The 15825-nt window shown below is 46.3% G+C and overlaps 2 non-coding genes across 2 annotated transcripts; both read left to right on the forward strand.

Annotated features, from left to right (window-relative positions):
• Window positions 1-8686: 8686 nt before the first annotated feature.
• Window positions 8687-8793, forward strand: LOC126025616 (U6 spliceosomal RNA). Its single transcript, XR_007501488.1, has one exon. It is a non-coding gene; the product is annotated as a U6 spliceosomal RNA (small nuclear RNA).
• A 5696-nt stretch (window positions 8794-14489) lies between these two features.
• Window positions 14490-14562, forward strand: TRNAK-CUU (transfer RNA lysine (anticodon CUU)). Its single transcript has one exon. It is a non-coding gene; the product is annotated as a tRNA-Lys (tRNA).
• The last annotated feature ends 1263 nt before the right edge of the window (window positions 14563-15825 follow it).

Consider the following 15825-nt stretch of genomic DNA (forward strand, 5'->3'; position numbering starts at 1 on the left):
CGGGGGCGTGGCCAGGCGGGACGGGGTCACGTGACGGGGTCGCCGGGGCCTTCGGGTCGGGTCGCGGATGGGCCGGCCGCCATTTTGTGCCTCCAAGAGCATCCTTGGTTCCTATGGCTCTTATGGATTCATTCGCAGGCCTCTGAGTCCGCTCTGTCTTTTCTGTGTTTTGGTTTTGTTTTGTTTTTTGTTTTTATGGGTTTGAAAGGTAGAACACGGCTGTACTTAGTTAGGGCTTATTTCTGACTCTTTGATCAAGAAGGACACATACCTGTGGATTTGGTAGGACCATATTGGGTGGCCAGAGATAGAACCAGGACTTCTCTCTCGCCTGACCCGCTGGATCGGTGTTGTCAAGGGAGTCGCCACCGGGTGACACCGAGATATTCGCTAATAGAGAAAAAGAATAAAAGACAAGCTTAATTGAGGGTCCAAATAAAGGGTAACGGAGTGAACATCCAAATTTTTTAAATGCAATTTATAGCCTACCCTAGCAACATTCTGTTTGATTTGGTGTTGGGGCCACACTCGGAGGTGCAGGAATCATACCTGGCTCTGCACTTAAGAGTCACAAAACACACCTGGTGGACGCAGGGGACCATTCGAGATGGCTGGGGATCAAATCTGCATAGGCCTCATGCAAGGCAAAATGCTCTACCAGTTGCAGTTGTGCTATCTCTCTGGATCCTGCATCCTGTTTGTAATGAGTATTGAATAACTAACTGTACGTTGACCCCTGTGTTTTGAACTTCACAAGATGGTGATGGAGGAGTCATCATGGCTGTGTGATTAATGCTGTGGTTGATAAGGCAAGATGCTGCTGGCTTCAGAGTAACAGGAATAGCCTCTATGAACATTGAATATCAATGGTAGTTTCCTAAGGAAGGAGCTATGGCTCAAAGGGCTAATGTGAATGCTTTATATGCAGCCAATCTACTTTGACCCCAGGCATCGCATGGTCCCCCAAAATATAAAGATTTCCTGAAGTGGATGCGAGAGAAGAGGAATTCGCAGTAAGAGTCCAAGGAGCAGGCCTTTAATGCTAGACTGCCAGAATAGGCAGCAAGAGACTACCCTAGAAATATTTGACAAAAGCAAGTGATGGAGATGAAGGGCTGGGACTTCATGCAGAACTCTCCAGGAATCACCTGAAGAACTGTTTTTGTTTGCAGTATGAGGGTTCAAATCCAGGTCCTTGTCTAATGTGATGCTACTACAGATATATATATGGTTTTTGGGCCACACCCAGCGTTGCTCAGGGGTTACTCCTGGCTGTCTGCTCAGAAATAGCTCCTGGCAGGCACGGGGAACCATATGGGACACTGGGATTCGAACCAACCACCTTTGGTCCTGGATTGGCTGCTTGCAGGGCAAACACCGCTGTGCTATCTCTCCAGGCCCCAGAGATATATATTTATGTAATTAATATGCCTGACCCCAACAGGAATTTGATGGAATATTTAGAGAAGATTGCAAGGGAAAGATAATAGGCAATTAACAGTGCAGGGGTTGAGCTAGAGATAGTACAGAGGGTGGGAACCTGCCTGAATGCTGCCAACCTGTGATTATCAGCACCTCAAAAGAGACATCACTAGCTATGACCCAAAAAAGTTATAAAGACCTCAATAAAACGGCTGGAGAAATGGTACAAACCTTTAAGACTCCCTTAGCCTACCTATAGTGATCCCTGAGCACAGAGCCAGGAGTAAGCTCTTAGCACCATTGGGTATAACCCCCCCCCCAAAAAAAAAACACAACTGGAGTCCAGGGTATGGGCTAAAACACATGTTCTGCATCTAGGAGGGCTAGGTTCTGTGATTCTCTGGTCTACAGAGCACTGTCAGAAGCAACCATGAGCACCTAACCAGCAGTAACACCTGACCACTATTAAGTATGTCCCATAGTACCTGACTTTGGTTTAGCCACTTATGCTTTCTCTGCCTGCACTTATGACAGAGTATAAAAATAACTAGTAGTATAAATGATTTGCAATTGTTAGGAAAACAAAAATATGGGGGGCTGGAGTGATAACACAGCGATAAGGTGTTTGCCTTGCACACAGCCAATACAGAACGGACCCAGGTTCAAATCCTGTCATCCCATATGGTCCCCAAGCCTGACAGGAGCAACTTCTGAGGGCAGAGCCAGAAGAAACTCCTGATCACCCCTGGGTATGACCTAAAAACAAAAAAAAAAAAAAAAGAAAGAAAAAAGTAATGTACTTGGGCCAGAGTAATAGTACAGTGGATAGGGGCACTTGCTTTGCTAAGTTAGATTCCAGGCATCCCATATAGTCCCCCGAGTCCTCCTGGAGCAATTCCTGAGCACAGAGCCAGGAGTAACCCCTGAGCATCGCCAGGTATATACTCAAAACAAAACAACAGGGGCCGGAGAGATAGCACAGTGGTAAGGCGTTTGCGTTAGACTCAGAAGGACGGTGATTCGAATCCCGACATCCCATATGGTCCCCCGAGCCTGCCAGGAGCGATTTCTGAGCATGGAGCCAGGAGTGACCCCTGAGCACTGCCGGTGTGACCCCAAACACCAAAACAACATCAACAACAACAACAGGGCTGGAGAAATACCACAGAGGTAAGGCATTTGCCTTGCATGCAGAAGGATGATGGTTCGAATCCTAGCATCCCATATGGTCCCCCGAGCCTGTGAGGAGCGATTTCTGAGCATGGAGCCAGGAGTAACCCCTGAGCGCTGCCCGATGTGAACTAAAAACCAAAAAAAAAAAAAGAAAGAAAGGAAATGCTCAAAACAACAGTGAGGCCTGGACTAGGCTCAGTAACAGAGTGAATGAATGTTTTTACATACAGAGACCCTGGATTCAATCTCAGGACTCAGACACCAAAGATAATAAAAAGCAAGGGGCTAAAGCGATAGCACAGCAGTAGGGTGTTTGCCTTGCACAGGACAACCTGAGACTGAGACAGTTCAATCCCTGCTATTTTATATGGTCCCCTGAGCCTGCCAGGAGCAATTTCTGAGCGAAGAACCAGGAGTAACCCCTGAGTGTTACTGGGTGTAGCCCAAAAAACCAAAACAAGGGGCCGGGCGGTGGCGCAAGAGGTAAGGTGCCTGCCTTGCCTGCGCTAGCCTTGGATGGACCGCGGTTCGATCCCCCGGTGTCCCATATGGTCCCCCAAGCCAGGAGCGACTTCTGAGCGCATAGCCAGGAGTAACCCCTGAGCGTTACCGGGTGTGGCCCAAAAACCAAAAAAAAAACAAAAAAAAAAAAAAACAAAACAAACAAATACAAATGATGCAGGGCCAGAGCAATAGTACAGCAGGAAGGGCATTTGCCTGTACACAGCTGACCTAGGTTTGATCCACAGCATCCCATATGGTCTCCGCAGCACTGCCAGGAGTGATTTCTGAGTGCAGAGCCAGAAGTAACCCCTAAGCATCACAAGGTGTTGCCTAAAATTAAAAAAAAAAAAATGCTGGGGCCCAGAGAGATAGCACAGCGGTGTTTGCCTTGCAAGCAGCCGATCCAGGACCAAAGGTGGTTGGTTCAAATCCCGGTGTCCCATATGGTCCCCCGTGCCTGCCAGGAGCTATTTCTGAGCAGACAGCCAGCAGTAACCCCTGAGCACCGCTGGGTGTGACCCAAAAACCAAAAAAAAAAAAAAAAAAAAAAAATGCTGACTACTTTGATGCTGAAACATGGGAACCTCTGAAAAACTTATTTGGGTATGGAGGGGCTTGTAGAGGGCGAAAAGGTGGAGTAGTGACACCCAGCTATGCTTACTGCTTATTTCTTACTCCTAGCTTTCTGTGTTCAGAGAGCACTTCTGGTAGTACTTGAACCATTTTTGGTGCCAGGAATCTAACTTGCTTCAACCAATGCAGAGCAAATCCCTAATGTGTGTACTATCTCTCTGACCCAAAAAGAGCTCCTAATGGTCAAAGCTGGGACAGTTTGTGCAATAAAATGGGGTATTGAGCCTGGGATATAGCACAGAGGCCAGCAATATATGTTTTGCATGTGTTGGATCCCAGTTAGATTCTTTTTTTTTTTTTTTTTGGTTTTTGGGCCACACCCAGTAACGCTCAGGGGTTACTCCTGGCTATGTGCTCAGAAGTTGCTCCTGGCTTGGGGGACCATATGGGACACCGGGGGATCGAACCGCGGTCCGTCCAAGGTTAGCGCAGGCAAGGCAGGCACCTTACCTTTAGCGCCACCGCCCGGCCCCCAGTTAGATTCTTTGTACCACATGTCCCACAACTAACAGCTCTGGTTACTGTTCTGGAGTCCCCCGAACTGATGTTAGTCCAGTGGCCCCTGGCACCACCATTCTCAGTCCTAGCACTGAACTTTTCAGTTCAGTTCAGTTGGCTTTTTAGGGAGTAACCTCAAGTGGTACTCAGGGAGCCAGTCCAGTGATACTGGGACTGGCTCCCTGAGTACCACTTGAGGTTACTCCCTAAAAAGGACACTACACTGGGGCCAAAGTGCTGGCGCAAGTGGTAGGGCATTTGCCTTGCACACAGCTGACCCATGACAGACCGTGTTTCAATCCCCCGCATCCCATATGGTCCCCAAGCCAGGAACGATTTCTGAGCACATAGCCAGGAGTAACTCCTGAGCATCACTGGGTGTGGCCCAAAAACCAAATAAATAAGTAAAATAAAAAATAAAAAGGACACTACAGGGGCAGGAGAGATAGCATGGAGGTAGGGTGTTTGCCTTGCATGCAGAAGGACAGAGGTTTGAATCCCAGCATCCCATATGGTCTCCCAGGCCTGCCAGGAGCAATTTCTGAATGTAGAGCCAGGAGGAATCCCTGAGCGCAGCCGGGTGTGACCCAAAAAACAAAAACAAACTAACAAACAAATAAGAAGACATTATAAAAGCAGGCTCTTAAACATCTTTTATTCAACTTTATTTGTATTTTTTCATCAATATCTTTTTTTTTTTCATTTTTGGGTCATATCCAGCAGCGCTCAGGGGTTACTCCTGGTTCTATGCTCAGAAATCGCTCCTGCAGGCTCAGGGGACCACATGGGATGCTGGGATTCGAACCATCATCCTTCTGCATGCAAGGCAAATGCCTTAACACTGTGCTATCTCTCCGGCCCTTCATCAGTATCTTTTTTTTTTTTTTTTTTTTTGTGTGTGTTTTTTTTTTTCGGGCCACACCCGTTAGATGCTCAGGGGTTACTCCTGGCTACGCGCTCAGAAATTGCCCCTGGCTTGGGGGGACCATATGGGACACCGGGGGATCGAACCGTGGTCCTTTCCTTGGCTGGCGCTTGCAAGGCAGACACCTTACCTCTAGCGCCACCTCGCCGGCCCCTCATCAGTATCTTTTTAAACCAGTGTTATAAAGAAACATCATTCCACAACTTGCTACTAATAGAATCTTTTTTAAATTTTTGTGGGGGGGACTACATCTGGTGAACAGTTTTGGGGGGTTTGGGGGGCATACTCAGCAGTCCTCAGTGGTTACTCATGGCTCTGCACTCAGAAATTACACCTGGCAGGGCCCGGAGAGATAGCACAGCAGCGTTTGCCTTGCAAGCAGCCGATCCAGGACCAAAGGTGGTTGGTTCGAATCCTGGTGTCCCATATGGTCCCTCGTGCCTGCCAGGAGCTATTTCTTCTGAGCAGATAGCCAGGAGTAACCCCTGAGCACCGCTGGGTGTGGCCCAAAAACCAAAAAAAAAAAAAGGAAATTACACCTGGCAGTCTCGAATCTCCCATTACACATGGGATGCCAACGATTGAACCCGGGTTGGCTGCATGGAAAGTAGATGCCCTATCAATTGTGCTATAACTCTGGTCCCTATACCTGGTGATTTTTCGGGGTTATTCCTGTGTAGAATAATGTGCTAGTCAAGTGCCTTATCCATTGCACTATCACTCTGGCCCCTTAATATTTTTGTATATGTGATGTTCCTGTTTTGAAGTCACACCTGTGGCCTGTGCTCTGGTATTGCTCCTGGTATTGGTGGCTTTCCCTCTCACATGCAAAGCATGTACCCTGATTCAAATCAGTGACACCTCATAGTACTCTGAGCTCCACTGGAAATCCTTCTGGGAACAAAGCCAGGGATAGTCTGTCAGTACAGCTGAATGTAACACATAAAACAAAACACAGACATACAATCATGATAAATACTTTTTTTTTTGTTTCGTTTTGTTTTGGGGCCACACCTGGTGGCGCTCAGGAATTACTCCTGGCTCTGCACACAGAACTCACTCTTGGGAAGCTTGGGGACCATATGGGATGCTGGGGATTAAACCAAGGTCCATCCCAGGTCGGCCATACAAGGCAAACACCTTGCTCAAACATGATAAATAACCAGATCAAGGGCTGGAGAGATAAGAGGTAAGGTGTTTGCCTTGCAAGCAGCCAATCCAAGATGGACGGTGGTTTAAATCCCGGCATTCCCTATGGTCCCCTGTGCCTGCCAGGAGCAATTTTTGAGTGCAGAGCCAGGAGTAACTCCTGAGCGATGCTAGGTGTGACCCAAAAACAAACAAAAAAAATCAAAATGAAACAAAACAAAACAGATCAAGCCAGAGACATAGCTGGAATGCAAGGGCTTATTGTTATTTATTTATTTTTTTTTTTGGTTTTGGTTTTTGGGTCACACCCGGTGACACTCAGGGGTTACTCCTGGCTATTTGCTCAGAAATTGCTCCTGGCTTGGAGGACCATATGGGATGCCGGGGGATCAAACCATGGTCCGTCTTAGGTTAGAACGTGCAAGGCAGGGCCCGGAGAGATAGCACAGCGGTGTTTGCCTTGCAAGCAGCCGATTCAGGACCAAAGGTGGTTGGTTCAAATCCCGGTGTCCCATATGGTCCCCCGTGCCTGCCAGGAGCTATTTCTGAGCAGACAGCCAGGAGTAACCCCTGAGCATCGCCGGGTGTGGCCCAAAAACCAAAAAAAAAAAAAAAAAAAAAAGGGCCAGAGAGATAGCATGGAGGTTAGGCGTTTGCCTTTCATGCAGGAGGTCATCAGTTCGAGTCCCGGTGTCCCATATGGTCCCCCGTGCCTGCCAGGAGCAATTTCTGAGCCTGGAGCCAGGAATAACCCCTGAGCACTGCCGGGTGTGACCCAAAAACCACAAAAAAAAAAAAAAAAGAACGTGCAAGGCAAATGCCCTACTGCTTGCCACTGCTCTGGCCCCCTGTTATTATTTGTTTGTTTTTTTTGGAGGGGGCACACCCTGGAATGCTTAGAGTTTATTCCCGGTTCTGTGTTCAAGGATCTTTCCTGGTAGTGTTCAGAAAATCATGAACCAGGGATCAAACCCAAATCAGCAAATGCCCTATTCAATATACCATCTCTCCAGACTCTGGAATGCAAACTTTGCCTTGGTTCTATTTCAGCACCACATGCTTTCTAAAGGATGGCTTGAAGTAACCTCCTTCTCTAAGGGTATAGCTCAAAAAAGGTGGAGCTAGGGAGATAGTAGAAGATAAGGCACTTGCTGGGGCAGGAGTGATAGCACAGTGGTAAGACATTTGTCTTGCATGCTGCAAGATCTTGCACGATCTCCAGAATCCTCTATGGTTCCCTGAGCCTGTGGTTTGTTTTTTAAAAAAATTTTTTTAATTGAGACTATTGTGAATTACAAGTCCTTCATAGTTGTATTTTAGGCGTATAGTGACAATGAATTAAGGCCATTACCACCCCCAGTGTTGACCTCCCTCCACCAAAGTTCCCATCATGCATCCCATACCTTGACCTTTAACTACCTAGTCTACTGGTGTAACAGGTCCATTTTGTGTTTAGATTTTTATAGTTTGGGCCTCTTGATTCTATTGTCATCGACTTTGGCATGAGTATTTAGTTCTGGCCATTTTTTTTCCCACCCAATGAAGCTGAAACCACTGATCCCTGAGACTCATCCACTTTTTTTTTCTTTTCTCAATTTGTAGAAAGACATAGAAATATGAGGTAAAGCAAAATGATTCATGTCCCAAGGTTCTATGAAAAAGATGGGAGCCCCTATCTAGAAGATATAAATAAAAGTAAATTAAAAAGGGGGCGGGGGAAAAGGGGGCTGGAGAGATAGCACAGCCGTAGGGCGTTTGTCTTGCATGCAGCTGATTCGAACAGACAGTGGTTTGAATTCCGCATCCCATAAGGTCCTCCATGCCTGCCAGGAGACTTCTGAGCGCAGAGCCAGGAGTAACCCTGAGTGCTGCAGGGTGTGACCCAAAAACCAAAATAAGGGGGGGGGGGCAGGGAGCGGTGGACAGAGCGGTGGCGTGGAGTGGTAACATGCACTAGCCTAGGACGGACTGAGGTTGGATCCCCCTGCGTCCCACATGGTCCCCCAAGCCAGGAGCGATTTCTGAGCGCATAGCCAGAAGTAACCCCCTAAGCATCACCGGATGTGGCCCGAAAAAAAAAGAGGGGGGCAGGGACAGGGGTAATAGCACAGCGGTAGAGCAATTGCCTTGCACGTAGACGACTTGGGATGGACCTAGGTTCAATTCCCGGCATCCCATCTGTCCCCCTCCTGAGCCTGCCAGGAGTGATTTCTGAGTGCAGAGCCAGGAGTGACTCCTGAGCACTGCTGGGTGTGGCTCGAGAGCCAAAAGAATAAAAGGGGGGTGGGGACAAATGTGGCAGGATTTTATTTTTTTGCACAGACATAGTAAACATTGGGAAAATTAGAAAGGAAATACTCTTGGCCTAAAAAATAGGGTGTCGTGCGCGCTTCGGCAGCACATATACTAAAATTGGAATGATACAGAGAAGATTAGCACGGCCCCTGCGCATGGATGACACGCAAATTCGTGAAGCGTTCCATATTTTTTTCGCGGGACGGCGGGGGTCGTCAAGGTTCCAGGCTCGGGGCAGGGAACCCCCTTGGGCGCCTGACGGGGGTGGCCCCTGTGCGAAGGGTGCCGTCGCCCCCGGTGGTTTTTGTCCTACCCTGCCCGACCCCACTGAAAGAAAAAAAAAATAGGGTGTCTCTACCCATGAAGCATACTGTCATAAGACTGACTACGGGTTTCAGGCATACTAATTGTCCAACCCCAAGGTCTTTCTTTATCGTTTCAAGAAAAGTTCTACTCAGTTGTGATTGTTGCAGTCAGGCTTCTGTAGTTAGAGATCTTAGTTTTTACACAGATCCTATATTGAAGCTGGGATGGCATAGAGCATTTTCTGATTTCATGTCACCATTTGGTGGCAAGGCAGGGAAGCCTATCTTTAGAGCAAGTTGTTCCTCATCATCAGGTGTCATATTGCTCTACCCTGGAACAAGTTGGCGGCATTAGGGCCTCCACTAGGGGAAGCTTGAATTCTAGTGCTAGTGTAGAAAATCTTGCCGGTGGGGCCGGAGAGATAGCACAGCTGCCTTTGCCTTGCAAGCAGCCGATCCAGGACCTGAGGTGGTTTGTTCGAATCCCGGTGTCCCATATGGTCCCCCGTGCCTGCCAGGAGCTATTTCTGAGCACATAGCCAGGAGTAACTCCTGAGTGCCTCCGAGTGTGGCCCAAAAACCAAAAAAAAAAAAAAAAAAAAAAAAAAATCTTGCCGGTTCCAAGGATAGGATCAGACATTGGGGTTGGACAGTAGATGTCCGATCAATTGAGGCCTAAGACAAGTATGTCCCCATGACAATTATTTAGGGTGAAATGTGTCCCTGCACTAAAAAATTTATGGGTTGTTGATCTGGAATGATAGCATAGTGGTAGGGTGTTTGCGGCAGACTTGGGAAGGACCTGGGTTTAATCCCAAGCATTCCATATGGTCCCCCATGCCTGTCAGGAGTGAATTCTGAGCACAGAACCAGGGGTAACCCCTAATCACTGCCTGGTGTGGTCCAAAAACCAAAAATAAATAAATAAATAAATAAAATAAACTATCCTTATAAGATAAGAACTTCTTTCTATATGTAATATTTCCCCCATTTTAGTGTGCCTATGCAAAAACAAAGCCATATGATATCCTGGTGTATATGGGGGGGGGTAAAAATAACAAGCTAAGGGGCCGGAGAGATAGCATGGAGGTAAGGCGATTGCCTTTCATGCAGGAGGTCATCGGTTCGAATCCCGGCGCCCCATATGGTCCCCCGTGCCTGCCAGGAGCAATTTCTGAGCCTGGAGCCAGGAATAACCCCTGAGCACTGCCGGGTGTGACCCAAAAACCACAAAAAAACAAAAAAACAAAAAAACAAGCTAAACTATCTCTATAATCTAGTTTTATCCTGACCTCAGATCCCAAGGAAGACTATTATACTGGATTTCCTACTAAGCAGATCCAAAAAAGGGATGGGGAAGCTTTCTCTACCAATGGAAATAAACACTAAGAATTATAGCTATTGGGGCTGGGCGGTGGCGCTAAAGGTAAGGTGCCTGCCTTGCCTGCGCTAGCCTTGGACGGACCACAGTTCGATCCCCCGGTGTCCCATATGGTCCCCCAAGCCAGGAGCAACTTCTGAGCACATAGCCAGGAGTAACCCCTGAGCGTTACCGGGTGTGGCCCAAAAACCAAAAAAAAAAAAAAAAAAAAAGAATTATAGCTATTAAGGAAATGTCTAAGAAATATACAAAATAAATATAGATATCCCCTTTAAGTCTTGAGGTAGTCTGGGGTGTGGGATCATAAAATCCAGAGCACAGTTTCATCGCTCACTGTGGTCTTGTGGAGTCTGAGAAATGATTCGCAGACGTCAGGAATCAGTAGTGTCCTCAAACTGAGGGCTTCTCTGGAGCTGAATTCAGTAGCAAGCAATAGTCCACAATGGGGGGAAGTGGGGGAAAAGGTCTGCATGGGATGAGTCAGCAGGAGTGGTGGTGCCTAAGCTTCTTCCTAAGCTTCTTCCCAGGGCAAGACATGGCAGGATGGAAGGGTGTCCTTTTGTTTTGGGAGCCAGCTGGCAGCTTGTTGGGCAGGGGGAAGAATCTGGTTCCTGAAGAATTAAGAACTGAGGGTAAAGAGGGTTAAATAGGGAGAGATAATGGATAGGGGTTGGGGGGGGGAAGAATAGAAGATTTGTAAGGTGGTAGGCTAGGAGGGGGAAGGGAAGGATTATATATAACAGGGACTATATACAACATAGGCAGGGCTTATGTACAATACAGATTAGACAGACAGGGGAATCTGCCACCTACATATTCACATACACTTATATAGACAGACATTGGAGATCTAGTTGTAGGTTGCAGTTGAAGGACTGACTATTATGGAATGGGTCAGAACACTTAAAAATATGGGGCCATGGGGCTGGAGCGATAGCATAGCGGTAGGGTATTTGCCTTGTGCGTGGCCAACCCAGAATGGTCCTGGGTTCAATCCCTAGTGTCTCATATGGTCCCCAAATTAGGAGCGATTTCTGAGCACATAGCCAGAAATAGAGCGTCACCGGGTTTGGCACCAAAATCAATATATATATATCACATATAAATTGGAAAACCTTTCTCCCAATGTGCTTGCTATGTATATATAGCACCTGAGTGCTGCTGGGTGTGGCCCAAACTACCTCCCTCAAAAAAGAAACAAGGGCCCTGGGAATAGCTCAAAGGCCTTGAGCACATGGCATTCAGAGTTTTCCAAACAACCCCAGTATGGTTCTGGACTCTGGAGGATGCATGTAGCAATTAAGTCCATTAAGGTCTGAAGTTGAAAGACAAGACCACAACCAAGTGGAATAAAGCTGAACAAAAACTTTAATCCATCTACCAACAGCCCCAAACCGACCGGTTAGTTATTCTCTCTAGAACAGTGCTTCTTAAATAATGGGGCGCGTCCCCCAGGGGGGCGCAAGGCTTGGTAAAGGGGGGCGCGTTTGACCTGGGCAAACACTGTCATAACAAGTGTTTATGTCTCTGTATGTCTCTGGAGCTTAGAGTTGCTGTGTCCTATTTCAAACCCCGCTTTGAAAAACTATTATGCATTGCAAAACGTGCTCATTGTAGCCATTAATCCAGACATCACCTCTGATTAAAAAATCAGCTCAAATTATTTTATATATTTTTCTTTTGTTAAAGTTTTTTTTTTTTGTTTGTTTGTTTATTGGGCCACACCCAGCATTGCTCAGGGGTTACTCCTGGCTGTCTGCTCAGAAATAGCTCCTGGCAAGCACAGGGGACCATATGGGACACTGGGATTCGAACCAACCACCTTTGGTTCTGGATCGGCTGCTTGCAAGGCAAACACCGCTGTGCTATCTCTCCAGGCCCAGGTTAAAGTTTTTTTTTTTTTAATAAAGATACTATTTACAGTCGTGTGGAGGGGGCGTGAAAAATGTTTTCTTCTTCCTAGGGGGGCATGATAGAAAATAATTGAGAAGCACTGCTCTAGAAGGAGACAAACCCTGCCCAAGGTTATGAGTAGGGAGATTCTAACTTCCTGATGATTTTTAAAAATGGTTGGCTGTTATCTAGGGGCACCTTCCTACTGCTCCCTTTTGTCCTTCCCCAATAGGCTACTTGGTATGGCCATGTAGCTTGGGGCAGTGTTATTGGATATAGGCTTGAGGAAACCTAGCTGACACCATGTGGTCCTTACAAAATGGTATCCCTCCTTGTTCAGAACACAGGAGCCCATACAAGAAGCATTGAATATCACCAAAAGTGATCCAGGCCCTGCCCGAGCACTGCTTATAAAGTCCCTCTTGGAGAAAAAAGAAAAATTATGCAGAAACAAGAATGTTATTACAAAGAAGGTGTTCCCCACCCTTTTAATTAATGAGAAAACTGAGATATAGGCTCCTTTCCATAGTCAGTGGCAGAGGCAGGGCATATGTTCATTTTTCTCTGACTCTAAAATTCCATATTGGGGCCATAGGAATATGCCTAATGCATGTGTGAGGTCTCAGAAACTGCAGACCTTTTCTTCCTATATAATACCACCAGGCCCTAGCACCTCTGCAAGTGGCTCCCACAACAATCAATATAAATAAAATAAAGTGAGGGCAAATAAAATAAAATAATAAGACCTGGAGTGATAGCACAGCAGTAGGGCCTTGCACATGGCCATCCCAGGCAGACCCAGGTTGTTTTTTTTTTTTTAGACTCAGGTTTGATTCCTGGCATCACTTATGGTCCTTTGAGTCTGCCAAGAGCAATTTCTGAGTGCAGAGCCAGGAGTAAACCTTGAACGCCACTGGCTGTGGCCCAAAACCCAAATAAATAAAATAAAATAAAATATATAAAATAAAATAAAATGAGATAAATCAAAGGGCTGGAGTGCATGCTGGGGTTTCTGGTTCAATACCCAGCACCACATAGTTTCTTGAGCATCTCCAGGAATAATCCCCTACATTGTAACTGGATGTAGTCCTAAGCTCTGCTGGGTGCAGCTTCAAAATCAAACAACATAAAATAATAAAGTACAAGCAAATATGAGGCCAGAGCAATAGTGTTTGTCCTGCACACTACCAACCTGGGTTCAATCCCCAGCATCCCATATGGCCTGCCATATGAGCCTGCCAGGGGTGATTTCCTCAGCACTGCTGGGTGTGGCCCCCAAACAAACAAAATACACACAAAAACAATCTCATATTGACCAGAGGTTAATTCTTTCCTCTGTATGAACTATCAGCACTTTAGGCTCAGGGCCAGAAGTATTTTCTTTCATAGCCTCTGACGATGGTTGAAATATGGGGAGAAAAAAATTCCCTAGTAAGGGTAAGAACTAAAAAGAAAGAAGCTTAAAGTTAGGTCGGAGCAGTAGCACAGCGGTTTGGCATTTACCTTGCATGCGGCTGACCCAGGACTGACCTGGGTTTGATCCCCCAGTGGTCATCTGGTCCCCCAAGTCAGGAACCATTTCTGAGCGCATAGCCAGGAATAACCCCTAAGCGTCACCGGGTGTGGCCCAAAAGACAAAAACAAAAAAAGTTTAAAATAAAAAATGTTTTAATAAATGACTACAAAACATGGTAGGTTAGCTTCAGCTCAATTTTGTGTTGGGTCTTGAGAGGTAGTATTTATTTGTTTTGGTGGATGCTCCCAAAACAAATAAACAACCACATAAATTTAATATTTGGGGGGGGTCACATTCAGCGGCGCTCAGGGGTTACTCCTGGCTCTGCGCTCAGAAGTCGCTCCTGACAGGCTGGGGGGGACCATATAGGATGCCGGGGATCGAACTGAGGTTCGTCCGGTGTTGGCCACGTGCAAGGAAAATGCCTTACCGCGCTGTGTTATCTCGCTCAGGCCGACAGCATAAATTTAATTGAGTTCTGGAGCCGCAGAGCTTAGAGTTCTGGCAGTAATTCCTGAGTACTCTTAGGTGTAGCTGTCTCCTGGAAAGAGAACTAAAATGATCTGCCTAAGTAAATAATGCATATTATTGGTACGAATAATATTGGGACGAATCGCATCTGCCTTTCCCTGTGTGTCCTCAATTATGTTTCCAGCTTTAGAAGCAAAGTCTGTGGTTTTGGTGGTGGTGGTGGTGATTTGGCGAGGGAAGGGACACACCTTATGGTGTGGCTCTGCACTGGGAGATAAGTCTTGAGAGGCTCTTAGTGCTGGGGAGTAGATCTAGGTCCCAGCCGCCCGGCTAGCTCAGTCGGTAGAGCATGAGACTCTTAATCTCAGGGTCGTGGGTTCGAGCCCCACGTTGGGCGTGAAGTTCTTTTTTGGGCCGAGCCTGCCAGGAGGAATCCCTGAGCGCTGCCGCGTCTGACCCAAAAAATAAATAAATAAATAAATAAAATAAATAAAAAACCCAAAACAAACAAACCTGGGTTGGTTTGTGTGTGCAAAGGCAAGCACCCTACATGCTGTACTATCTTTCCATCATCCACGCTTTTTTTGTTTTTGGTTTTTGGGTCACACCCGGCGGTGCTCAGGGGTTACTCCTGGCTGTCTGCTCAGAAATAGCTCCTGGCAGGCACGGGGGACCATGTGGGACACCGGGATTCGAACCAATCACCTTTGGTCCTGGATCGGCTGCTTGCAAGGCAAACGCCGCTGTGCTATCTCTCCGGGCCCTCATCCACGCTTTTAAATTTTTTCCTGGGTGAAATTAGTATCCTATAGGCTGGATTTTACCTGATATTAATTTGTATATTATTCTGTAGGAGAAAGAGGCACAGAGTAACTTTTTTAGGAGTTGCTCAAAGAATTGAGTAGTTTGTTTGCCTATCTCTGAGTCGTTGACTTGTAAAAAGGATCATCTCCATTTGAAAGGGTGTCTGCATCCTGGAACCAGTTTAACTGTTCTGTCAAGAAACACACCTTAAGTCTGCATCTTTTTTTAAATTTTTTTTTGTGAGCCATAAAATAGAGATATTTTTTCTCTTGATTTATATATATAAACCTTCACCAGTGCAACAAGTCTGCATCTTAAACAGTACTCCTGTTTACTCCACCATTCCAGTTAACCTCCAATAACACAGCCTCAATCCCCACCTGATCACTTTGTGCTCCTCCTATAGATGCTTTGAAATCTTTTGTATTTTTCGTCAATCTAATAGTGTTTCATTAGCCTAGAAGAACTAAGAGTAAAGAAAGAATTTTCCCTTCTCCCCACCCTCTAATTTCACTACTATTTTCTTTGAACTGCCCACTATATATTTTTTGTTTACTGATCAATGACAGTAAACATTTAGCTATTGTTTGTTGCAAATACTTTCTCAGATTGTCACTTGTGTTTTGACTTTGTAACAACAAGAAAAGTGTTTATTTGGGGCTGGAGAGATAGCATGGAGGTGGGGCGTTTGCTTTACCTTTGTCACTTCTGTTTTCACTTTATAACTACATGAAAAGTATTTAGTCAGGGCTGGAGAGATAGCATGGAGGTGGGGTGTTTGCTTTGCGTGCAGAAGGATGGTGGTTCAAATCCCGGCAACCCATATGGTACCCTGAACTTGCCGTGGGCGATTGTT

Source organism: Suncus etruscus, chromosome 1 (assembly GCF_024139225.1).
Source record: "Suncus etruscus isolate mSunEtr1 chromosome 1, mSunEtr1.pri.cur, whole genome shotgun sequence".
In the NCBI taxonomy this organism is placed as follows: Eukaryota; Metazoa; Chordata; class Mammalia; order Eulipotyphla; family Soricidae; genus Suncus; species Suncus etruscus.